This window comes from Musca autumnalis, unplaced genomic scaffold (assembly GCF_047663935.1).
Source record: "Musca autumnalis isolate F117 unplaced genomic scaffold, ASM4766393v1 scaffold_1, whole genome shotgun sequence".
NCBI classification, from domain to species: domain Eukaryota; kingdom Metazoa; phylum Arthropoda; class Insecta; order Diptera; family Muscidae; genus Musca; species Musca autumnalis.
In genome coordinates, this window is record NW_027411644.1 from 120,602,056 (window position 1) to 120,627,750 (window position 25,695).

General features: G+C 37.1%; 1 protein-coding gene and 1 long non-coding RNA gene across 3 annotated transcripts in view; both read left to right on the forward strand.

Moving 5' to 3' along the window:
• The window catches only part of LOC141406200 (uncharacterized), a 29,564-nt gene extending 11,526 nt beyond the window's left edge, over positions 1–18,038 (forward strand). The window contains exon 3 of the long non-coding RNA XR_012413340.1: positions 17,902–18,038. This is a non-coding gene — a long non-coding RNA (uncharacterized lncRNA). The remainder of the gene's footprint in view (positions 1–17,901) is intronic.
• Glut4EF (Glucose transporter 4 enhancer factor) overlaps positions 1–25,695 on the forward strand; it is a 564,138-nt gene that overhangs the window by 250,130 nt on the left and 288,313 nt on the right. The gene's annotated exons all lie outside the window — the stretch shown is intronic.

A 25,695-nucleotide genomic window follows, 5' to 3' on the forward strand; every position in this document is an offset into this window, starting at 1 on the left:
TAACTCTTGTAGGGAATAACCGATTTGGTCCATACTTTGCACATCATGTAATTTCTACCAAACTTAGATGAGGTTCCAATATGGACTCAATCGGTCCACTCCTTCGGGTACCACCCACACAAAATTTCGGAAAAGTTCAGTTTAGGACCTGGTCTCGAATCGCTTTGATTTTTGTTTACGCAAGTTGTATTCGCTGTCCTCTATACGACGCTGTAAGTTTTATGGACTCAATCGGTAAACTCCTTCGAGTACCTCCCACACAAAATTTCGGAAAAGTTCAGTTTAGGACCTGCTCTCGAATCGCCTTGGTTTTTGTTGTAACATCTTGTATTCACTGTCCCCTATACGAAGGTACAAGTTCCCTCAGGGACAAGTCCATACTTCCTGCAAAAATAGCCTGAAAGTTGGAAAACAAACCCTATGACACCATGTTTATGGGTGGAAGCGCAAGATAATTCTCGATCGGAAATGCCGATTCCGGCCAAAATTTGGCCTTCGTAATATTGTTTCCAAACTTACTTTAAGTTCGTAGATAAGCCATATCGGTCCACACCTTCAGGTACCTACCCGACAAAAGTTCAAAAATATTCGGAAAAATTGTGCGCACGATAACTCTTGATGGGAGTGACCGATTTGGTCCATACTTTACACATTCTCATAATAACTACCAGATATAGATCAGGTTCGAATACGGACTATATTTGTCCACTCCATCCGGTACCTCCCACACAAAATTTTGGATAAGTTCACTTTAAGACCTGCTATTGAATCACTCTGATTTTTGTTGAAGCAACTTACATTCGCTGCCTCAATTACGATGGTAAAAGTTGTTTCAGGGGCGAGTCCATACTTCTTGAGAAAACAGCCAGAAGGGTGTAAAACCCCCTTATGGCACCCCCATGGTATATGTCGGTCCATTCCTTTAAGTACCTTTTCCGCAAAATTTTTGAACTTTAACCCTAATCAACATTTTTGTCGGTTCATACGACCAAAATTTCGAAACCCCCAAAATACATAAGTTTTTTGTGAAAAAAGTGTTTCAATTTGCACAGGCTGAGGGTATATCTCTGTCGGCAAAGCCGACTGATACGTTTTTACTTGTTCTGAATATTTTTGAACATTTGTGGCGTAGGTACCTGAAGGAGTGGACCGATATGGCTTATCTACGAACTTAAACTAAGTTTCGAGAATTATCTTGCGCTTCCACCCATAAACATGGTGTCATAAGGTTTGTTTTTCAACTTTCAGACTATTTTTTCAGGAAGTATGGACTTGCCCCTTAGGAAACTTGTACCTTCGCATAGGGGACAGTGAATACAAGATGTTACAACAAAAACCAAGGCGATTCGAGAGCAGGTCCTAAACTGAACTTTTCCGAAATTTTGTGTGGGAGGTACTCGAAGGAGTTTACCGATTGAGTCCATATTGGAACCTCATCTAAGTCTGGTAGAAATTTCATAATGTGCAAAGTATGGACCTAATCGGTTACTCCCTTCAGGAGTTATCGTACGGACAAATTTTCCGATCATTTTCGAACTATTGTGGGGGAGGTACCGGAAGGAGTGGACCGATATAATCCATCTTTGAACTTGAACTAAGTTTAGACAAAATATTACGAAAGCAAATTTTGGACCGAATCGGCAGATCCGTTCGATAGTTATCTTGCGCTCCAACCACTACACACGGTGTCATATGGTTTTTTTGTAACTTTCAGCCTATTTTCTCAGGAAGTATGGACTTGCCCCTAATGAGATTTACAGCGTCGTATAGAGTACCGCGAATACAACTTGCGTAAACAAAAATCAAAGCGATTCGAGACCAGGTCCTAAACTGAACTTTTCCGAAATTTTGTGTGGGAGGTACCCGAAGAAGTGGACCTATTGAGTCCATATTGGAACCTCATCTAAGTTTTGTAGAAATTACACGATGTGTAAAGTATAGACAAAATCGGTTATTCCCTACAAGAGTTATCGTGCGCACAAGTTTTGCGACAATTTTTGAACATTTGTGGGGGAGGTACCTGAAGGAGTGGACCTATATGGCCCATCCTCGAACTTAAATCGAATCTGGACAAAATATTTCGATACCCAAAATTTGAACCGAATCGATTGATCCGTTCGAGAGTTATCGTGCGCACCAGCCAGCCAGACAGACAGACGGACAGACAGACAGACGGACGGACATTGCTAGATCTACTCAAAATTGTCTGAAACGGATATCGTACAAACATACTTGGGGTCTAAAACCATTATTTCGATGAGGCACATTTTTGGTCGTATCAAAGTGTAAATACCCTCTTTAGCCTAAAGGCTGAGGGTATAAAAATGGACTACGTTGGTCCATTCCTGCAGGTACCTACTCCACAAAAGCTCAACACTTGTATGCCCCAAACAGTCCCGATATTTTTGTCGGCAAGTTCATACGTTGAAACAAGGCCACAAAATTCCGAGAAACCCCTTAAATACCTAATTCTTGGGGAAATGAATATCGGTTGAAAAATTATTCCAGAGGCCTATGAACCAATTGTAATAGACCTATGAATCAATTACAAGTCATATCAACGCTTAATAACCAATCAAAATATTGTTACTGATCGAGTGCTTCAACTCAAGTTTAAGTTTGCCGTTCTTGTAGTACAACGCGCAACCAAAAAAGTATTTAATAAATGTTATGGTTAAACACATAAAGCGTTTTTAGTTTCGAGTTTCAGACAAGGCAACATCATAAAGTGGTCGAAAATCTCAGCATAATTTTCGTGAATTTTTAGATATCAAATGAAGCAAATATTTTTTGAGCTTGAGGTCATGTTTTTTATTTTAATTTTTCCATTATAAATTTTCCCTGAAGATGCAATTCAGAGTAATTGCGAAATATTGGAAAAATTAAAATAAAAAACATGACCTCAAGCTCAAAAAATATTTGCTTCATTTGAAACCAATAAATAGGTCGAATAAACAACAATAAATAAAGAATTTTTAGATATTTAAAACTTTACCGTTCGGAAAAGTAATCCGTCTACACTTGATTATGAGAAAAGTCTCCCCATGATCTTCCGCGATTTTCGTAAGAAATCATCGATAGTTTGCATACTCTTCATAGGAGAGACCCACATATGTATTTACGAGTATGTACAGTACGCCTTGCATAAAATATGCGTTTCATATTTCTTTGTTGTAGTTGGCTTTAATATATTTTTCTAACTTCAGTTTATTTAATGTGTGTGTGTTTTTTTTTAAGTTTTGTTGCAAATTTCAATTGTTATGGCAGTAAAACAAAATCGAAATATACAAAATCCGATTATTGGTTGTTTAGCAACAATTATCTTCGCTTAGGCAACTCAATCAAATGAACGACTTACTGAACTGACGGACTGACTGAACGATTGCATGTTAGAGAAGTGCGAAGGACAGAAACAGAATGGAGAATTGAAATGCGATTTGTTTCAGTGCAGATCAATTATTGTCCATACAACAAGACTCAAGTCAGCTCATGTCTTGGATTGTTGACTCGTAAGGTAATGCCATTGTCTTTGCCCTGGCCTGGCCCGGCTTTGGTTCGAGGCGCAGTAGTAGTGTTCTCAATGTTGTTACTAGCAAAAAACCCTCAAGTTGTTGTATACGAGCCAGTCAATCAGCCTGTTAAGAGGCAAGAAACCTTTCAGTGTTCGCTTTTTTTGCAGTTTTGGCCATTATATCAGCGCATTGGTGTTTCTAGTCGCATTTCGATATTTTATTTTTTCTTTTTTTGTTACTCTGCTCTTTTGTTATTAACCATTTCAAAGCATTTGTTTAACCTTGAGTTGTTGCTGTTGTTATTCGCTTGCATTTTGTTGTTTTTGTTACTCTAATAATCATTTTTAGCAGAAAACCTTTCAAGCATTTATGTGTTTTTTTATCGCTACTCATATGCAGTGCAGCTTGTTTCCTTTAGCTTCACTTAAATTGCGGCAAACTGAAATTGTTCTTGTTGCTGTTGTTGGTGTTTTCTTAAAGCTAGATTACGTTGTTGTTAACATGGTAAAAAAATCATTGAACGAATAACAAAATCTAAATGTTAGCAAAAGACTGCAAGACTGCCTCACTGCTGGCTGGCTTGCTGGCCTAGTGTAAATGGGCTTTGCTTGGCATTCGTCGAACTGTTTTGCTTGTTGCGGATATTAACCAGTAAATTAAGCCAAGCGATTTCAAGCACCAAGTGATTGTAGCATTTGATCTGCAAAAAAGAGCTTATGTTGAGTCAGAAAGTGCGCGCGTAATGGTGCGCAACGATTTGAAGGCTAGAAAATAAGGAACCCCAGAAGACCTCAAATAATGAAGCGCACCAGCATTTGTTTGTTTTGTTGCTTTGATGCATCTTTCAAAAGTCGTAAATTTCAAGTACGAAGGTAATTAAAATAAGTTTTAATTTGAGGCATTGTCAGTGAGGTATGACGCCATTTATGACATGGACGATAACAACATTTTTCTTTTCTTTAAGTTTTGAAATAAGATCTCAAAGAAGGAATGCGATGTTGATGTGTCACAATTTAGCAATTACATACATTTTGATGTGTGCAGTCGGTCACATAAAATCAATGGGATATCTTTAGTCATCACAACACTTCATTTTTTCCAAATTGAGACATGATAGGCCAATGACAATTTGCGGCTTACATGTAGCTTGGTATGCGGAATCAAGAGATTTGAGATTAATTAATTTCTAGCCCTAAAATTGATATAAATATCAGGCTCCAGCTAATTGCCACCGTAATATCTAGAGGGATTTACTTCACCAGTTACCACCGTGGTGTAACGCTAAGAATTCCAGCCATGCGCACAACAGACCACAGCTCTCTGGTCGAACTTGTATGGAAATACGGGAAAAATACTTCCTGTGCAGACATAAATACGAAAGTTTCAGTAAAGGTTAGTTTTGCAGCACAAATAAAAAAGCAAAAAAAAAAACAACATAGGTCCATCTTTAGGTATGGCCCCTATAGAAAGGTACCCCTGATTTCTTGCACTTTCGGGCTCTTGACCACATCTTTCAATGAAATTGACTAAAATTTGGCTATTGTTGTTGTTGTTGTTGTTGTAACAGTGTTTGTTATTATATTTGTTTGTTCGTTCTTCTGTTCAATCTGGCTCTGGGTCTATCTCCAGTTCCAGGAAAGTGGCTGCTTCGATGGGATGCAACAACAGATCCACTGGGCGGTCGATTTCCGCCCAATAAGAATTTAGGCGACTGCAATATCCCGAGCGTTGATGAGCCAAAACTACTCTAGTTTGTCGTGGCAGCTGACGTTCCTCAGCTGCAATAGATGGGGGATATATTTCGTGGACTTTATTCACACTATAATTGCTTAAGGCCCTGGCAACTGCATCCGTGTGAATACTATTTAAACCTGCTTGATATGCTTGTTGATCTAGGGATTCTCTCCTGTATCGTTGGACCTCTCCCTCTAGAGCATGGATATCCTTCCTGATCTGTATGAATGTGTCCCAAATTTGGGTATCGGTACTCACTAGTGTCAGAAAAACTTCTTGCAAAAATTTTTTAATACGTTTTGATGGGGTCCCCATATAATGGTAAGGCCCGATTTTCGGAATTTTGAAGGTTTTATATAAATTATTAATTCGACATGTCCAAAATGCTTCATAATCTTTCCTGGAGGTAGGCTACACCCAGAAAATTATCAATTAATGTAGGTCCAGTCTTTAAAGTTGTCCCCATAAATCGGTACCGCCCATAATTCGGTATTTTTAGAGTTCTAGCCGTAATAATCAATCAAAATGGGTGGATTTTCCAAATTTTATATTGAGGACCACATTTTGACGTATCCTTCATATAACTGAACTGCACAATGTCTCTTCTATACATTTAAAAAGCAGAAATGTATCACCTGCAGTTTTGAGAAAATTGCAAAAATACCGTAAAAGGTATCCTTAGTATTTTGGGAACAAGTTCCAAAGATGCAACTGATATTTTGAAAAAAAAATTAGACTACTACTAATCTTTTAAAAAATCGTTGGGGGGAAAGAGGGGGAACATAATTAAAAGTTTACACGACATTTAATTATACTGAAGAAGTGACATTACAAAAGTCCTTCAGTCAACACGAGTATTCAATAAAGAATCCAAAAAATTAACAAACACAAAACTGCATAAAAATTATTATATTATTAATTGGAATATTGAAAAACAATGTATTAACTTCATTGTTTTTCAATATTATCAATATAGAGTTCATTTAAATTTGAAAATTTTGCCTATTAGGCGAAGGTCATTTTTTATAAATTTTTTTAATTAATTTCTCGTTAGAGACGAGCTTACTGACCAAGATGCTTTTTGAAAAAGGAAAGCCGACGATACGAACCCACACAATCACCACTGTGTGACATGCATGTTTCGCCTTTGGTTTAGGAAGGCTCCTCAGACACATCGGCTGTGGGGCGGCTTCGCTATCCTCTAACTTATTTCCTCTTTCAAATGCAAGTTGTTTTTTAGTTTGATATTAATATTTTACTTTCACCTAACTTTTGCTCTGAATTCACCTCGAAATCCAACCTGTTAAATTTTCTCTTTTTTGATGCTATTCTCAAAGAGTACAGTAAGAAGTAATCCATTGCAAATTTATTTTAGAGAAATTTAACATGTTTGGAGTAGATATGAATACATTTGGTAGCAAAAATTAGACTTTCATATTTTTAATTTTGGCCAATGGCAGCGACCTCCGTGCACAGGTGTTTCCATAATCGTTATGAATTTAAGCCATGTAAAACGTCTTTATAAGTGGTGCCGACTTTGTGCCATACATCGTCTGGAACCGGCACCAAGAAGGAGGTCCTAATTCACTTAGCTAAACCGGACGGCACTATTTGATATGACAGTAGTATTTCTGAGATGTTCGTTGGAAATGTGTTTCGTTCAATAACGTAACTTTACTAAAAGCTTTCGGTCTTTAATTTCGTACATTTTTGAAAAAAAAACCTGCAAAATTTCAACACATCACGTTATCACCCAAATTTCAATATCGTTGTCATACTTTGGAAATTCCTAAAGATATGTGTGTATTGCTAATTTTTATTTTGTAATCTTAATTTCATTATTGTTTTCATTGTTGAGTTCTTGTCCATTCTCATCAAAAATATATGTAAGTGCAGGCACACACATACACTCACAGAATGAATCACCGGTTGATTAATTACTCGAACAAATCTTGGCCATGTTGAAATTGTGACGCCGTTTTGTTGTTTTATTTTACTCTTTTCCTTTTTTTAGCTTCACTTCATTAACTTTGTAATCGGTTTTAATTTTGTGTGTGTGTTTTTTTTTTATAAAAATACAAAAAAAGTATCATTGAAATATTTATAAAAAACAATTTGTTATAACATTGAATATAACACTAATCAATGTTCTTTGCCATATTGGGAGTAAATAATTCATGTCAAGTCGGAACTTTAAGTGAATGCAAGTGAACATTGATTTTATGTCAAACCAAAGCCAGACAAAAAGACTCCCAACTAAGCCGGATAATAAAAAAAATAATTTAAAGCTTTTAATAGTCAAGTCAAATAAAACTAATAAATTAAACATGATTTACTGAAAAATCATATTGCTTGGTTCGAATACGGCTTGTACACCCTACCATCTTAATTTCTTGTGCTTAGGTTAAGAAGGACGAGTCCCACTTGCTATTGTAAATATCAAAAAAATCGAAAATTTGTTATTGCTTGATGTTGAAGCATTAATAACATGGAAAGTGTGTTGAAAATTTGAAGACGATGGTAACAATATTGCTTGAGATATGAGCGTTGAAAGGGAAAAACTCATTGTGTTTTGTATGTGACATAAAAACTTTTAACGAGCATTTCTCGAAAAAGCCTTTTTAAATTAGACGATGAACGGCTGCATTGTCTGGATCTTAAATGGACTAAAACTCTCGTTTACCTTGACAGGTGGCGTTCTCCTACTGCGATGGATGGGGGTGGTCTCCTAGTATGACATTCACACTGTGCCTACGCGAGGTTGTCGTTTCTTCCAATGCGTAGCGCTACCACAGACTGGACTATTGCTTTGTAAGAGGTGAACAATGTTTCTTTGCATATTCCCCAGAGGAATGAACTGCACTATGTCAGCTATGCAGACATTTAAGCTATCACATATGTCATTGACGATAGCACCCGACAATCATCCGCACACATTACGATCTCTAAGCCGTCTTGAGGGTATGGAATTTCAGAAAGATAGAAGTTAAACAGTTTTGGATATATCACCCTACGGCTTTTGGACTCCTTGTTTCTGAATTCCAGAAACGATAGTTGGTTATCTAATGTTGCAAACACGGCTGGAGGGTAGTTTTCTCTATATACTCAAACATGGTTGACGATATGAAGGCATTCGATAGGTCAAGAATCCCAATGGCTGTTCGGTCGCTCGACCTTTTCTGGTTCTGTTCTCTACGGATATGAGTGCGTATGACGTGGAATGCTGTTGAATACTATGCATTTTCCGGAATCTATGTTGATACTGGGAAACTGGAAAACAGCTTCTCACAGTGGGGAGAAGTAGTGCCTCTAGAATCTTTGCTACTGGCGACAGGAGGGAAATCGGCCTGTTCGATTCACCTCTGCTACTGGCTTCAGCAGCGGGACCACCCTGGCAACTTTCATGCTTCTGGTACAATATGGGTGGCTAACTATACATTGAGGATACTTGTTAAATACTTAACTCCATGTTTATCCAGTTTCTTAAGCATTACCAACTAACTGTAACTCTTGGGTCTTCAGGGTTCGCACGACGAAACTCATCACGGTCATTTGCCAAATTTCACAGTAGAGGCGGTGGGACTAGCCTCTATTTGAGAAACTGTGAGGGACTCGTGTGTTCCGATTACGCCGAAGAATCGGACGACGAAGTTGGAGAGAAGCTAGGAGGTGTTCTTGCACAGCAAGCAGCAACATAACTCCTATTGCAGTAATAATGAAAGCGACTAAGGCCAAGCAGCCTCGGAAGTTCACCTTTTCCCTACATCCATTACATCTCACCGATATTGACACGTGGCGGATGCGGATCTGGCAAACGGAACAGATCCATGGCCGTGCTCATCTCTATCCCGGCACGGACCAAAGGAGCTCGGAGCAGACATTCCCGGATAAATTGCCGCTCCCATGGTAAAAAAATACACGAACATATGCTTTGATGTATATATTTGTATACCAGGCTGTTTCGGTCAGATGTGTATGAGATAAATAAAACTAATTTATTTCATTTTTACTCTACTTTTCGTTGGTTTGATTCCAACTTCATCAGGAGTTTTTATTGAAAATCAATTAGTTTCTCTTACATAGTCGTGGTATTATTCTTAATTATAGAAAACTGGACTTTACAACACAAATTTTTGTATAAATAAAAAATAATAATCTAAGTTTGTGATAAAAAATAAAAATATTGCAACAAAACCTTAATCTAAATCACAGAACGTGTTTGTGTTTGTTGAGGTGATGGCCCCTGGTCGAAGATTCCTCCGAGTCAATCTAATGCATAGATCCTGCCGCCATGGGAATGCAAAAATATTTCGATTTACTTGCTTTGGAAGCTTACTATATCCCACTGTAGCATTAATGATTCGACTCTGCGGTTTAGTGGTTATCCTGCTACTGGCGAATGGTTCCTCGCTACTGGCGAAAATGTTCCTTTGCTACGGTGCTAACGTTGTTGAAGGCACTTTCTGTATGCAGAAAGGCGGCTAAGTTGTTGTTGTTTGTGCTCTAAGAACCTCTCAACAGTCCTAAAGACTTCGTGTAGGGATGTGTCTGTCAAGCGCCTTTATGGGTAGGCGTGTTGGCAAGAAGATATGTTGAGTTCTCAATTGTTTCTCCAACATGTACCTCGATGAGACTTTCGAGCATTCTAAGAAGAAATTATGAAAGGCTTATGGGTCTAAAGTCTTTGACCTTTACCTGTCTCCAACCCGTCGCTATGGTGTTGAGGGATAAATATTTACTATATATGTGCACTGGCCAAAGGTTAATTATGCTCTCCGCGCTTTGTAGCATTTTTGTTATAAAACAATCAGAACGCGGAGATTTTAGGGAGAGAATTCGTTAATAGTCCATGTGACTTGTCGGCTTCAATGTTGTCTTGGCTGGTTTGCTCTTCAATGGTTCTATCCGGGGAAGATTTTAACCCTTATACCAAACATTGTACTTCCAACACACTTGATGAGTGTTTTCCACCTACCAAAAAAGAATCGATTTTGTTTCATGTGATTAATCTGGTAATAGCCAAATTGTCTTATGAATACCGAGGAGTTTGAATATACAATGATTTTTTGCCGATCCGAAGTCTATCAGCTTCATTCCGTTGTGGGATGTTTCATAGCCTAGAACAACATAAATTTCATGGACAAATGCCCTAACCGCTCGTAAAATATATTGTTGGACTTGGACGATTGACAGATGGTTTGACTGCCTTATTGATTTAGGAATAAATTTATGATGATATTTTTGCTGATGTATTTATTTCTTTTCCTTTTTTACTGTAATATACTTCATCCGCAGTATATGATTTAATGTGACAAACTGCATGAGTAGCAACGCACCTTTTTGGTGCTCACAGTCTGAGTGTCTCAGGTTGAGTGTATTAAAGGCTAAATTGGCGTAGAGACTGAGAAATATACGTCAGTGCAAAGGGGTGGAGGACGATTGAACGAACGAACAAATAAACAAACTCACAAATACTCGATGGACAAACAGACCGACTTTGAGTAATGTTAACAGTCATTTAAGCTAACATACAGCAAATCAGTTAACAATCAACAAACATGACTTACATAGAAAATACTTTTTCTGTCGAACAGTGGCGGCGGCTTGCTGTAGTGTTGAATGCCACAAAGCCGAGTAATGAACGGAACAAGCGCGGCATCAACGGTGACAAACCCCAATGTAACCAATTTGGAAAATGCTGCTGAGTTTTTAAAGCCATTTTTGGTCGTAAAATTTGGTTCATGCCACACCACACATCAAACATCACAACGTAACAACAACAAAAACAAAACTTAAATGGTATACCATATTTTCCACCTCCGATTACCCACCGCCGCTTGCCGCCGCATCGCATCTCCACTCGGGCCATTAATGAAAACAATCATTGAGCGATGACTTTGGCTTTATTGGAAACTTGTCAGTTCTGTGCTTTTTTATGGGCAATACATTTCAAAGACATAAATTCATGTAAAACATGCACATTCGGCTCGGCTTGCCAGCCAGCCTGCCTGCCTGCCGGCCGGCCTTTAATGTGCCCCATTGCATTAAATTTCCATCGATTCGATTGTATGCCGATCAAAATACGAGAATGTTGTCGATTTTCGAAATTCATATCTTGACGATTTTTAAAACAAAGCCGGCAGCCGGCTGGACAACCTGCCGGCATTAGATTTTAAGATTGTGATTTGTTTGCAAATCATTGCCAGATAAGAATCGAAGAATGATCAGCAACGGGCGCGAGTGTTTTTCGTTGGTTTTGTTTGAATGGTTGGTCAGTTGGCAATGACAAGCAACAATTGCAAAGATCCAGGGCGCACCCATATGTGCTGGATATTGGTTGGCTAGCTGTTTGTTTTAGTCGCGTCCAATTGTCTGGCTAGGCAGTGCCTGCCTGTGATTGTCTACGATTATGGTCAAACAATTAAAGGACGAATTTATGAACGTTTCCACATAGCTGGCTGGCAATCACAGATAGCTAGAGAAATAAACAATTTTAATTGCCACTTACTGGGGCGAAAGATCCAACGGAACGGTGATTCAATGTCCAAATCATTACAACTTTCTTTTATGGCAGTTAACCGCATACAAATGAGGAGCGGAGGTTTCCGTTCCCCTGGCTTGAGTTGCTGTAAATTATTTGTAAGCAGCTACTTGCCGCCAGATTACTGTCAATTGAACAATTTTACTATGACAATCAGACGACAGATGACAGACCACATGGAAATATGCCGACTTACAAAACAGGGCAATCGTTTTTGAACATTATTTTAATTGAAAGAAGCGACCCGGTATTGTGCCGAAAGCTTTAATTAATTTCCTTGTGGAATTTATGGCGAAACTCACTCTGGAAATGATAACCACTGGCTCGTGTGGCGCGCTCTCTCTCTCTCTCTCTTTAATAATAAACATACATAGAGTTTATGTTTGCATTATTTATGTTCACCTCCACCACTGAAAATTATTCATGATATTAAAAAAATGTGGTCAGATATTCAGTAATTACCTATCTCACACACTCTTGTAAATTCCGTTTCCGGTCAATGTCTACTAACGGAACATACTCTTCGTCGGCACAAACCGCAAAAAGGTGTCCGTTATGTATTCAAATGTGAATGGTGAAGGGGTGGTATGCAGTCAATTTACTTTGAAATATTGGTGCAACTATTTATAATCGAAACTTCAAAGAGTTGTCGATCGCTAACAAAATGCTTTTGGGCGAGGAAACAATGCCACTGATATTCAAATAAATAAAAATGCTTAACCGTAATTTTAAATTAAATTGAGACATTTTTTTGAATTAATTCTGTTATGACTTAAGTGGTGCATTGAAAAATTTGGAGTTCACCGAGGTCCCACACATTCAACCATTATGCTACGTTTCACGGATGGGCAAGTCCGATCATCAGGCATAATAGAATGTTATTATAGTGGGTGATCGAAGGCTAAGCTTGGAAACCAGCATTAATATTCAAATCATACGAAAATTGTATATACGAATTAAGTTATTCAATTCCAAATTTTTCCTATAGTTCGACTAGTCTGGTAACCCTATTTGTCAATGTTTTGTTAAAAATACTATGACAGCTTTTTTCCACCTTATTTGTATTTGTCCTTCTGTATCAGAAGATTTGATCATCAATATTTGTCATCGGAAGCTTTGACAAGTTGATGATGGTTTAGAACGAACATTTTTATACCCTACACCACTATGTGGAAAGGGTATTATAAGTTTGTTTTGGGAAAAATTCATGTAACACCGCGAAATATTCGTCGGAGACCCCCAATGTGGTATACCAATCTTCATATCTCGGCGAGATAAAGCGATTTTGAGATGTGTGTCCGTCCGTCCGTCCGTCCGTCCGTCCGTGTGTCCGTCTGTCCATTATAAATTGTAATCAAACTCCAGGCCGCAATTGTGGACCGATCGTCACGAAATTTGGTATGGAGGTCGGTTTCACATAAGAATAGATCGCTATTTTAATTGGTGATGATCGTGAAATATTTAGTGGGTGAAATGGACCAAAAACATAATTTTTATCCGATTTTGTAGCTGCTCTGTTGGTCGCAATAATAATCCGATCGCCTCGAAATTTTAAATAAGGTAAGAGTATATGACAAAGAAGAAGCATGCAATTTGAGATGGCGATCAGATAGTATTTAGAGGGTTAAATGGACCACAACTTTTGTGTGAAAGTTGTGAAAATTTTTAAAAAACAGTGTATATCTTTATTCCTGAAAGACACATTCCCCACTCGTGAGTTATATTTGGAAGACGATTTCTTGGCCTTTCAATTGATGTAAATTATGTTTATGTACGTGATCAGATAACAGAGTTACAGCCTAATATATACAGTTTTTTGTTTGTAGTGTAATCATAAACCCGCTAGAGGTCGTAATATAGCTCAATAGTCACGAAATTTTGCACGAGCTAAGAGTTTAGGTTGAAGAAAATGCCTATAATTTTGCATGATGATCTGATATTATTTAGCGGGTGAAATGGACCATTACATTTGTATAAAAATTACAAAAAAATATTTTTGGTCTATATTTTTTTCCTGGAGGGCATATACCGGCAAAGATCAAAATAGAACTACTGATCTTCCCCCCTATGATAATTGCAATAAAGTGTCTGCTGGATAACGGGACTACTGCTAAATATATAATGGGTTATGTGTAGAGAACCACATTTTCCCATTCCCAGTTGTTGCATATTACATGGTGCCCTAACGTTTTAATTGTCCAATTAGATTTTATACATACATTGCAGCATGATTCGCTTTGCCACCCTCTTTCACAACGAATCCCCAGCCAGGCAAAATCAAATTTAAAAACGGTTTTAATACGCGACGAGTTAATACATATATGTAGTGGTGTAGGGTATCACATGGTCGGCCCGTCCGACAATAGCCCTCTCTTACTTGTTTTATTTTATTTTTGGGGGTATTAAATGTTGATTTTGGCTCAAAAGTTCACAACCAGTAAGATATACATACATGTTGGTCGTAGTTTATATATACCGAAATCAATGAATAGGGAGCTGAGTCTGGGAGGAATAGGGAGGATGAAATCCTTTTAACACAATGTGAAGTCGTTTTAGTCCTTACCGGGGGTCCTCATAATATTTAGTTCAAACTTATATCATGTTCGATGATGGGCCATACCGATTCATTCCTTCCTTACCCCACAGGTAAAAAAATACATTTTGTCCAAAATTTGATCCTCGAATTATTTCTTCCAGACAAAAATCAGAATCGAATATTGACTATATCGTGTACCTGCCTTTAAGACACTTTAAATTCGTTCCAGTGCTCTCGGCATTTTTTCCGTGTAATGCATCCTGAAATAATCGGCCAAATGCCCTAAAGGCCCTGTCGCCACCAACTAAAATGACTGATGGGCACACACAACGTTTTATAATATTTTGCTATCCTCTTACGAGGATAAGAGAACATCGCCACAACTCGCCAAACATCGCCATTGTGGCACCAGGTCTAATAAATGGCGTGTCCAGGCAACTCGTCATTTTCCTTGGCTCAGACCACCTTCCTATCACAGCCTTCGTTAACAGACCACCTGACTTCATAACCTTTGAAAAAATAAACAGAAATCAGAACAGTGGATTATGAAAAACTGATTGGCAAGGCTTCAGAGAATTTACCAATCACCCCTTCACCCTTGAGCTGGTCATTCCATCAGATCATCTGGTAGTAATAATCACAGCTGCAGCCGCTCACTACATACATGTTGGTCGAATACACGAAATAATGCGAGAAGACTGGCAAATGAGAGTGATAAGCTTCTTCTTACGAACCCTGAAGGTCCAAGAGTTGGGGAACTTACTCTCGAAGTCAACAAGCTAGAAGGCCTACCTGTTGACTTCATGAGCGGAAAATGAGCGGAAAATGTTACAGGAATAAGTAAATTTGGGAAACGATTAAATCACTTTCGAATCCGGGAAAAAATGAGGATAGCTGCTACTTTCAACGGCGTAACAGTGACAGATATGTAGAGGTGTGCGTGTTATTTTAACCGGCAAATGAGTAATAGGACGAAGGGGAGTGTGTTATGCCGTGTAATACCCCGGTTACACTTAACCGGATTAACCCTGTGGGATTGGATTTCAAATGTCAAGTCCATAGCGCAAACGTCAAATAAATCCTCTCGAATTCGGTTAACCCGTTAAAAAACTTTAGTGTAACCGTACTATTAGATCCCTCTAAACCGAGGAGGTAACACCACAAAGCAATAGACCGGCCTGTGGTAAGCTATGCGGCGCCAGTGTGGTATGCGAATCTTAGCGCTATGCAGTGGAAGATTATTCAAACTACCCAGAATGCCACCCTGAGGACTACAACAGGGCCATAAGGATCAACTACACCTTACGAAATATAAGGACTAGTATCTCCCTTTCCTGGGGGTAAAATAGGGGTTTTATTGATCAAACACTGTGCAGTTTACATTCTACTCTTGCTCAAATGCGATAAAAATGTTGATCGTTGGTGTGAAGATAAGTTAGGCAGATTGGACAAAGGTTTGACAGATGGGGAGTTTGCTTTGAGTCGGCGAGTTCTGCTCAAGACGATTCGTGGGTAATAATCCGTACTCTAACGGGTCGGGAAGAACAAGTGGTTGCTGAGCGATTTGTAAACAATCGGGAGCTTGATAACGGTTTGTAGATAATCGAGAACCTGATCTGCTAATAGATAATCGGAATGACGGTTTATACATTATCGGGCAACTGGCGATCGTGTGATCAACATTCGAGGGTAGAGTTTGCTTTGAGTCGGCGAGTTCTGCTCAAGACGATTCGTGGGTAATAATCCTTACTCTAACGGGTCGGGAAGAACAAGTGGTTGCTGAGCGATTTGTAAACAATCGGGAGCTTGATAACGGTTTGTAGATAATCGAGAACCTGATCTGCTAATAGATAATCGGAATGACGGTTTATACATTATCGGGCAACTGGCGATCGTGTGATCAACATTCGAGGGTAGATGATCGGGAGAAACGATGTATTCAGTGCTCGGGTGTAAATAATAGATAACACTATATGCTCGGTGTTCGAGCGTATATGATGGGGAACACGATGTATTCGGCGTTTGGCGGTAGATGTTAGAGGAACACGAGGTATTCCGTACGCAACTGATTTCTAAATACGGAACTGCTGACCCGATGGCCCAGTGGAACAGGTGTCCCGAAGGTCATGTGGAACTGCTGACCCGAAGGTCCTGTGGAACAGCTGGCTCGAAGACCCAGTAGAAGAGATGACCTGAAGGTCCTGTGGAACAGTTGACCCAAAAACCCTGTTTATATGGATATCAGTTTTAATATGTAGATCTCAAAAAGAATTCCCAACGCTATAACAGAGACGTGTAAGTTGGCGGGCTTAGAAAAGCTCTCTGTCTTTACTTTTGTACCTCACACCTTGCAGTATTAAACTCACCATCAGCCTATTTTTCTGAAATACTTGAGTAACCTGAGGTATGAAGTACATGAAAATTATTTGTCGTAAGCACTGACATAAAAAGTTATTCCAATGCGGGAAGGTAGGTGTAAGGTAGCGGATGCTGTTTTTTGGATGGCTGTTTGGTGTAACTGTAGAAGGTCAGTTGTGTCATGTGCGTGATAAAAACGTCACGTTACAAGAACCAGTTTGGTTGTAGTCGCCGTTAGCATTTCTGCCACAATATAGTGGACCGGTTTCCCCATCCAGGTACATTTGCGCAGCAGTTCAAAGATAGAGTCTGAATGTTGTACTTGGAGACCACCCCCCAACAGAAGAACGCCACCTACCAAGGTAAACACGACTGGTTTTAGTCCAATAAAGATCCGAACAATGCAGCCGCATCAATTCTTATTAGGCCCGAATTGATAGCACGATATCCTCATGTCTTGCATGTGGATTGTGATCGCACGACACGTTGCATTTGTTTGACTGCCAAGCTAAACTCACTCACGTGTCTTCTGAATCTTTAAGGTTGCAGAAATTTTTGGATCTGGACACAGAGGAACCAGGACAAGTAAACTGAAAATATATACAAACGAACATATGTGCGTTGCTACAACAACAACTGATGAGCATAATAACTTACGAACTGAGTATTCGATTTGGCCAAAACATTGAATATCGTAAAATTTCTTCCAGCGTACATTAGATTTCAATAAATTCTATATAGTGAAAACATCTTCGGGTACCTCCATGAAAACAATTCAAAATTTTCGCTTGAGTGTAGTTTAAAGGTTTTAATGGGAAAAAGGTTGCTCGAGGATTGTTTTGAAATGTTCATAGATGCTACTCCTGGTGACATAATGACCCAACATCTCTAAAAAATCATAGCGGAAAGTCGTTGTGGTCATGACTATAAAAATACCAATTTTTACTAACGGAAGCCAATATTGCCTGGAGCATCATTGGCGTCGCAATGTCCAAATATTTTGGGACATACCTTCATACACTTAACCCGATAAGGTTATTAGTAGTCTTTGTCGTCTTTGTTATATTCTTATCCTCCATACTTCCTAAAGATCCCTCACTCCTGTTACTGTTGTATAGTCATAGGTTGAGGATATTTAGATGTTGGCAAAACCTTCTTACTCATTCGTTTTTTTTATAAATTTTTATTTTAAAATGTTTTAATTTTTTTTCTATTTTCAGGTGAGTCGCAGAAATACAAATTTAATTACCGAAGTGTGCATTATTTATGAACATATGTATGTAAGTACAAACTGGCCTTCAATTATATCATTCTTTCACGCGATTTACAAAAAGTCTTCATCTTGGGTACATATAGCAGAACTCTATTAAGGGACGTGGCATCCTGGGCTTCTTTTTCTCTCTGCACTTCAATCTGATTCAAGGTTCGGTCTATGTTTATTTTTTAATTAGAATGCATTATTCTTTCTTGAGGAGTGAAATGATGTTTTGATGCAACTGGAAAAGGTTCAGTCGAAGGGAGACCCCTTCCTGGGGCTACAATCGTGTGTTACTTGTGTGAACACTTATTTACAATCAAAGTATTTCCAAATGTAATAAGTTTCAACTGCATTTGTGTTTTTAATTCAAAATGAAATAAATCATATTAAAAAAAGTCCAAACATTATTTAAAACTTTTTTTGTTTCTTGCATTGACATCTCTCATTGGTAACCCAATTTTGCTACACATTTTGGTGTGGTATTTAAATGTTCACAGTTAAATAATTACTTATATTCATATTGTGATACACATATTCATACATACATGAATGAATGTGTGAAAAATATTCGTTGTCATTTTTGGTGGGTTGTGTCAAGCCTGCCACACACCAAAATACACACATAAATAGCGGGGCAGACAGACAGATGCATAATAATGTTAAATATTTTTAAAAATATAATAAATTCAGTTACGACAATTGCCAAATTGAACAAAAGCGTTATTTTTGGTATTGTTGTTATTGGTTGGTTGCTTGGTTTAAATGTTTGTTGCCTGGCATCAGTGCCACACCACACCGTACCTCGTCGCCACCTTGGCCGTGTATGAATTAAACCGCAATTGAATATTTTTCATAAATTGGCACCATCAGAGCGACAACACCCTCGTCTCGAAGGCAGACCGGCAGCTAATGGCCAAACGGCAACGTCGTCCGACCAATGTCCTCGCTTAAACTGCCACATAAAATTAAAATTTAGTTTAATTTTGAATTTCAAGTTGTTCGCTATTATTATTGTGTTTGTTGTTGTCACTCTATTCCTTTTGGTCTTTAGTTTTTGTTTTTTTTTTTCGTTTTCTTGTAGGAGTTTGTTTTAGGAGTCAAAACTAGAAATTTACAAATATCGTTTGTTTGATTTGATTTGGCCAAGACTTAAATTATGGATATTATGTTGTTGCTGTTGTTTGTTGTTTTGTTTATGGTGACGGGTGTGCCATGCCATGTTTTGGCATTGGCTTAAAAATAAGCCGCGCCGATCAACCACACCGCAATCATTGGAACCAACCAACATTCGCTAAATGTCGCCCCAAATCTTATCGCGATTTATTTGCATTGGAACAAAATTCAGTTTAGAGTTTGAATCGTTCCTCTATTATTTAAGAATATTATTATATAATATTGTTCTTTTTTATGTCACTGATTTTGGCTCCGCTTGTTGTAAGTCTTTTTGTCTTTATTTTTATTTTTCTCTCTTCTGCAACATATACTCGTATGCAAAATCATAAACAATGAATGCCACACGTTTTGCAACGAAACCTTGAATTGCAAAGAACCGAGCCAGTTGTTAGAAGCATAATTGTCAAAAATCAAATACGTACATATACATAGAAACAACAAAGTTAAAATTGCGAATCGTGATTTTACCACAATTCTATTAAGTTGTAAATGTTAACAGAAAAAATTGAAACAATCACGAATCTAACGAATTTATACACTCAAAAAAATTCAACTATTTGTTTCATAATTTGTAATTCATGGAATTTTCTTCAATATTTTTCTCATCACCAGAGCTCCGATTTTTTTATTAGGAATTTAGTCTAAGAGTAAAATCGAGTGAAAAAATTATTGTTTGGCCATTTGCGTGTTCGTGTGTGTGGGTGCCAGTAGTAGATTTTCTTATTTTGAGGGATGTATTCAACGCACATGCGCCTAGCCACCTGCAGAAGCCACATTTCTAGAGTTGGGCAATATCGATTACTGAATAGATCGACCTTTCCTATATAACTTTATCAAAAATGAACATGTTCCTTAATATCGCCCCTTTCTCCATATTCATTGTTGCTTTATTCCTTGTAGATTCCTTTTGTGTGAATTTGTTTCTTTTGGGCCAATGGTTCGTTCAATCACGTGTCACTTCTGTTTAAAAGCTCCACTTTCTATATCATATTATAAAAAACAACTAAAAAAGTAACAATCAGCTTTGCCGACAGAGATGAGCCCTCAGGCATACCATCCAAGAAATTACCTTAAACTGGTAAAGTGCCATGATTTTGCAGAAAAGGTACATCAAGTAATGCATCAACATAGTTCATATTGGAACTGTAGCTAATTTCAGATTTATTCCTTTCGATAATTATAGTGCCATCTAGCCATTAGTTGGCCCCTTTAGGATCTGCATTGACTTGCCATAGGGACTACCATCTTTAAAAATTTCAAAAGTTTCGGCCAAGTGGATTATCGTGTTCATCAATAATTTCAGGTAGAGCTGACAGCTTTTATAGGGCTTTTTGGCCATTGGACTTGGCCCAAACGAATTTTATGGTTGTTATAGGGGCTGGGCCTGCATCTGGTTGTCATGCTGCAAAAAATTTCAAAGCGCCCCGAGACATGTCTTTAAATTGCACTTGTGCGTAACATTTGTGTGGGATGTACCCGTGTGTGTGGGATGTACCCGAAGGAGTGGATCAATATAGTCCACATTCGAACCTATTCTATGTGTGGATAAAATATTACGAGAAAGAAGTTTGGACCAAACCAGACAAACAGACCGATTTTAGACATTTTGAGGATTTTAGCTAAAATTTTTAAAGAAACTACCTGTAATTTGGCATTTGATGTTCTTAGTGTTCACGAAACTTCTTCACTAAAAATTTTCAACATAAGTCCATGTTTTGATATAGCCTCTATGTACCGATTTTCGGTATTTTGAGGGTTTTAGCTACTGACGGAACTACCCGTAATTTGACATTTGAAATTGCCTGCAGTTACAAAACTTTTCCACCACAATTGTCAAGATAGGTCCACACTTTGATATAACCCCCATATAAAGGTACCATCTGGTTGAACATATAGTTCAGATTTGATAATTTGGGCATTTGGAGTATCGGTGGTCGAAAAATTGTTGCACCTAAAATTGTGGACAGGAAATGAAACTAATTATTCCATTGTAGTTAAAAATATGTTATGGTGGAGGGTATAAAAAGTTCGACCCGGCCGAACTTGACGATTTTTTACCCGTTCAATGTTTAAATGGAATAAACGTAATTTCAGTCATTATTAGACCAAAGTTCAACCATTCGTGCATATTAGTATATATTAGCCAGATTTTAAAACGAAATCGGTTGGAATTTAAAACTCAGCATAGAAAATCTCCTTGCAAAAATTGACAATGCCAGCACACAGTTTAAAATAGCAAACCCAATTTGGATATTTTTAAATCCTAACTACAATTACATCAATGTCACATAGACTTTAACGCAACGGTGCCTCTTGTTTATCAAACGTTTCGAGGAGTTTGTCTCATCATAACTGATGGTTACTCACATTTTCCTTAAACTCTAAACGAAATAAAATTGTATTACAATACCCACATTTCAATTTTTTTGGTCAAACAACACATCCGCTCAATCTTGATTTAATTTTTTTGAAATTCAATTAAATTATCCTCAACCCGTTTTCGTTTTATTTATTTAGATATACTCGCCTTATGGCCAGCTAGCTTTTAACTATGTCGAAACATCATCGAACTGTCTAAAACCAAAGTGGCAATGATTTGTTTTTCCTCTGTGAACACAATGCAAACAAACAGCAACAACAACACGATTTGTTGTTGGTCATTGCAATTGCCGGGTAGAGCTGGCAAAAAATCGATGGCACTATCGATAATATCGATTGTTATTTAAAAATTCAATGTCGATAGATAGTTTTACCTATCGATGTTATCGGAATAACAACCCCTAACCTGAAATTCATTGCAATAAATAGAAATTTCGCTACTTTTCGGTTATGTGTGTGTGAGTAAGTAAGCCCGTAGTCACACGTACACATTTTTCTATAAAGTAAAATGTATTTTTTTATATTTTTTATAAAATAAAAGCAATTGTTTATTCTGCCTCAGATTTCTGTGAACTACTTGTGCAAAATTTCAAGAAAATCATTGACATTTCCGCCATTTTCATTTCCAAATTAATGGTGATGACAGCTTAACGATAATATCGATAGCAATCGATATTTAAAAACATTATATCGAAAATATCTAATGTTGGGAATATCGATGGTTTGCCAGCTCTATTGCCGGGCCTGCTTGCCTGCATTTCCTTTTTCTTATGATTTCGTCGTTCCCACTCTTGGACATAAATTATTCTCCTGTTTAGTACAAAACAAACAACCCGTCGTCGTCGTTGTAGATTATCAAATGCCATCTTAGATATCAAGAGGTAGGAGTCATTTTCTGTCACTTTAACATGCTCCTGCCGGGGTACTCTATTACAGTCAATACCACCGCCTCAGTAGACATGTGCAGACCAACAACCAAACAAACGGATTAGTTGTCCGTCTGTCGGTCCGATTTTTTTTTTGTCTACAAGAAATGCAATCAGCCTTCATGCTAGTGTTCAGAATGTTTGTGTGTATAGACTATTGGCCTGTATCATATTTTTTAATAACTAGATCTGTACGATAACTGATTTAAATTTTTTAGGTTATAAACACCAACGCCTTTTTGGCTTCAAGTGGTTTTTGATAGCCTTTCATAAAAACTAATTTTTATAGATGCTAATTTCCCGCTCAATTGATTTCTTTGTGTGTAAATATTATAGTGGACTTTTTTATTTTCGGGCTGGTTCGAAAAAAAGAGGACATGCATACTCACAACTGAATGTACATTAGGGTTTTGACTTTTTACAACCTCGTATCCCTGTAAAATATTTTTTATGAGTTTTCAACTAATTTTAGATAAAATTTTAATTATAAGGTGATTGGATAAACACACAAACCACTACGGGCTCTCCACTTTAAAAGGTCATATCTCAGCCAATTTTACTCCAATCGACTTAAAATTTTTTGCGGCCCACTCCATACTACCTGTACTTCAAAATAAGCCAAGATTTTTTAAATTGACAAGTGGGGATAACCCCATAAATGGAATGGAAGTTATTATAGTCGATAATAGGCAAATGGTCATTCATTCTTGGAAGAGGAAATAATTATTGATTTTTTTTTTCATTTCATTAAAAAAAGAAAATCGAAGTGACCGTTTTTAATACTAAAATGGTTCATTCATTCTTGCTACAGGAAATAATTCTTGAAAAAATAGGTCAAAAAGTCAAAACCCTATTGTACATACATATGAATGTTCATATGCATTAGTTTTTTTAGTGAACTTTTTTGTGGTTAAAGCGTAAAGAGCTTACACAAAATTATATAACTTTATTTCACAATCATACGATTATGATTTGTTGGAGACATAGAATGAACCAAATGAGAGACATTCCGAAAGGATTTAGTATCTCAAATGGTTGTATTGGATAGGGATATTAGATATGGACTATTTTGAAAAAAAAAAAAACAAAATTGTATTAGCTATCCCAATTAAAAAAAACGACGCCACCAGTGTTCGATTTGAGAAACACTGGCTGGTGGCTGTGACAAGCAACCAACGACATTTTGTTATGTGCATTCGTCGAAATTCAACGAAACATAGCAGTGGAAAAAGGTTTGGTTTGTTTCGAAAACACTTTCGTCGGAGTTGTGTTAGGTTGCCAAAGAAAAACGTCTCATTGTATGTTCTAATTGTGAAAAAAAAAAAACAAAAAATACGCAAAATACTTTAAGTAAATTAAAAAAATAATAATGCATTATGTTTTTATTCTATACCTTGCGGAATATTAAAAAAAATCACATAATTTTCATTTGCTAAAGAAAAAGCCTTGACTTACTTTAGCAAAATCTTTATTATTAAGGTGTGTACAATGCTTTTTTAGAGGCAAATATTTTTTAGTAGATTTTTTAGAATTTCTCAAAAAAATATTCAAATCAAAATACTATTAAATCATTTAGACAAATTAGGCGTTACGCATTGTTTACCACCGACGCATTGCGTGTTCGCTGCATCTCATTCAAACGTGACACAATTCTCGGTTGGACGGAATGACAGTGGGGCCAGAGCACATTTGGTCCATTCGTATGTTGAGTATTGGCCAGTTTGCTGTCTGTCTGTCATTTTTTGATGATGAAATAACATTTTTGACACTAATTCGTTGTTGTCAGAGAAAGGAAAACAACTGCCACATCAACATTTCTGCTTGAGTGAAATTAATTTGTGTTTTTGTGATAAATGTCCAAGGTTTGCCACGTCTGTCTGTCCGTCCACCTGTTTACCTTCCTGCAGTTGTATGTATGACTGACAGTTCAGGGCACAAAACATACAAGCATATTTACTTGTTTGAAAGCTATAAAATTAAAAAAAAAAAAAAACAAAATTAAATGACGTTGCTTTCAATATTTTGACATTTTGCAAAAAATTAAGGAAAAATGAAAAATTTAAATGTAAACTAATTTTATATAATATTTTTTTTTTAATTTTTGACAATTTTTTACAATATAAATTTGTAAAAAAATTTAAAAAGTTGTATATTCTTGTAAGTTATGGAACAGAGTATATACATACATATGCATTCTTTTTTGTCGACTTCAATTGCTTTTACAATGTTCATTAAAGTTTGAATTAATTACCTTAAGTGAGTTAACCTTTCTCTCTGCATAGCTTAAAAATGTAAAAGCCAATATCTGATCTACAATCATTCAAATATCGGACAAAGAAATATGCCATGAAAATAAATTAACAACACAATTAACCTCCAATTAATAATTTTCAATTTAATCCCATAAAAGTGTCTTAACTTTGCTTTGAAAGTTATGTATCAAAAGAAAGCCAGTACGCGTCATACTCATTATGAGAAATAATGGAACGATACTGTAATGCTGGCTCTCGTTGCCTGCCTGTCTGTTTTAATAGTGGTGTTAATGGTGTTTAGCTTGTTTTTTTTCTTTTGGCAGTTTTACAATTCCTTTTTGTTGTTTTGAAAGGTTTTCAAGTAGATAGCAATAAACAAAAAATACAGCAACAAGCAGCTTAATATAAAGTCTGTTTGTTTAGCAGTTCGACGCAATTACCATTACCACCACCATGATAATGTTACTTTGGCTGACCCAAATGCATCTTGGTCAATTACTTTTTGCCTCTTAACCCCAACATAAAATTGTCTTGCTTTGTCACAGTTGAATTCGCTTAACTTCAAGACAATTTATTTGTTAATTTTCTTTTGAGTTAACTTCAAAACATTTGTTTAAATTAAATTCACTTTTAAGACAATAAAATAAACAGTACAAAATATGTATGTAATTATTTTTAGCAGAACGACAGGTTACATTTTCAAAACTAATGAATAGTAAGATTTTATTCCTTTATACCTATATATGTAGCTCATTTACTCAAAGAGTGACACATCGGAAAAAATCAAGTTTCGAGAAAAACATTATTACACAAAAAATATCAGTGCAGATTCTGTGCAAGATCAAGCATGATTTGAAGTGTTTTAGTGCTTAATAAACTTAAAACCAGCGCTCCATTTTTTTAAACATAAAAGGGAGAGGAAAAGAAAAACGTCATTGAGAAGGGGTGTCTGGGGAAGAGATTGATCGAACTAGGTGGAGAAGAATCTGTATACTGCGGGCGCCCACTGAGTTGTTTTGCATTTCC